Source organism: Limulus polyphemus, unplaced genomic scaffold, assembly GCF_000517525.1.
Source record: "Limulus polyphemus unplaced genomic scaffold, Limulus_polyphemus-2.1.2 Scaffold3830, whole genome shotgun sequence".
In the NCBI taxonomy this organism is placed as follows: Eukaryota; Metazoa; Arthropoda; class Merostomata; order Xiphosura; family Limulidae; genus Limulus; species Limulus polyphemus.
The window spans coordinates 17347-19075 of NW_013669440.1; positions in this window are offsets into that span (position 1 = coordinate 17347).

The following is a 1729-nucleotide window of genomic DNA, read 5'->3' on the forward strand; positions in this document are numbered from 1 at the left end:
AACTCCAGCGCGCATGCTCCCAGCGTCGCGTGACTTCCGCTGTCGTAACAACAGTATTCTTCCTATATATATCTGATGTACATTGTAATGAAGACTGTGAACTTATATTGAAGATAAACGGTGATAAGTATTTGCCTATCGCTGACATCATATGTAGATGTTCCACAAGATTTGCATATAGAAAACACACACACATATATATTTCATGTATTTGTATGTTTGTTTAATCCATCGACTTCAACATCTATTCACTCGAGTCATTAATAAGTCCAAACCGAAAACATTACATATATGTTTAGTACAAATACAAAAACAGGGAGAATATTGAGACAACCAAACACGGCTGGAGTAGAAGGCTTCAATAATCCCAAACCAACACATTTTCCTAAATACATACTTCTAACAAAACGAACAAAAGCCCCTAGTAATCCCCCCCCTCTCCAGTGGAACAGCGATATGACTTTGGACTTACAACGCTAGAAACCGGGTTTCGATACTCGTGGTAGGCAGAGCACAGATAACCCATTGTGTAGCTTTGTGCTTAACTACAAACAAATAATCAATTCCAAGTAACCTTCAGGTTTCGCGGATGGCGAATTAGACAAACCTAATATTTACTGACAAGCAAATAAACATCAATATGCAATATTGAAAGTTAATATATAAGAAGGTGGGTGGAGAAGTATACATTTTTATCACCTGTCAATTTTCCATTTTATCCCCCTTTTTTTTTCCTTGTTTCAAAGATATACTGGGTGTTTCAAAAGCCGCCCCTTTTTTGGCGGTTGTGTTCAGGATATCGATGAATACCTTGTTATAAGGGCCCGACATGGCCAGGTGGTTAAGGCGCTCGGCTCGCGATCTACGGATCGCGGATTCGAATCCCCGTCACACCAAACATGCTCGCCCTTTCAGCCGTGGGGGTATCATAATGTGACGGTCAATCCCACTATTCATTGGTAAAACAGTAGCCCAAGTGTTGGCGGTGGGTGATGAGGACTAGCTACCTTCCCTCTAGTCTTACACTGCTAAATTAGGGACGGCTAGCGCAGATAGCTCTGGTGTAGCTTTGTGGGAAATTCAAAACAAACTAAATTTCTCCTTTATCATTTTTTAAATTCGAGCTTAACCGCCCACTTATGATTTCCGAAAAAAACAACATCATAAAAGCATTTTTAGCAAGTTCTCTAACTTTCAAGTACTTAATAAACCTGAGTTTGTAAATCAAATGACTCACAATATTGAGTTTAATGAAAACAAAGAAAAGAAAAAGACGCTTTGTTTGGGCCGTAGAATGATTTTCGGGAACCACTTCTGGGTTCTTTGGTGAATTAAAGATCCTTTTTCTTACAGAGAACACGTTTAGCGAGATGAAACTGGCAACGTGAAGTCACCGATCACGATGCTTGTTTACATTTCCGGAAAGCCTTTGAACGACGGTTTACTTTAAGTACAACCGAGAAAGTGGAATAACTTTAGTTTGTGACAGAATTGAAGAGTAAAGGATCTTCGGAAACTAAAGCAGTGTTGACATCCTCATATTATGTTAAGAATAAGACGTGGGTACGAACTGTATCTACATTACTATAATAAACTTCACAATTTCTAATAAACTTATACACACACACACATATCTCAATATCCAAACTGTACGTTACATAGTTAATTTATAGGGTTTTCTAGATGTACCCAAAGAATGTTTGTTTGTTTTGGAATTTCGCGCAAAGCT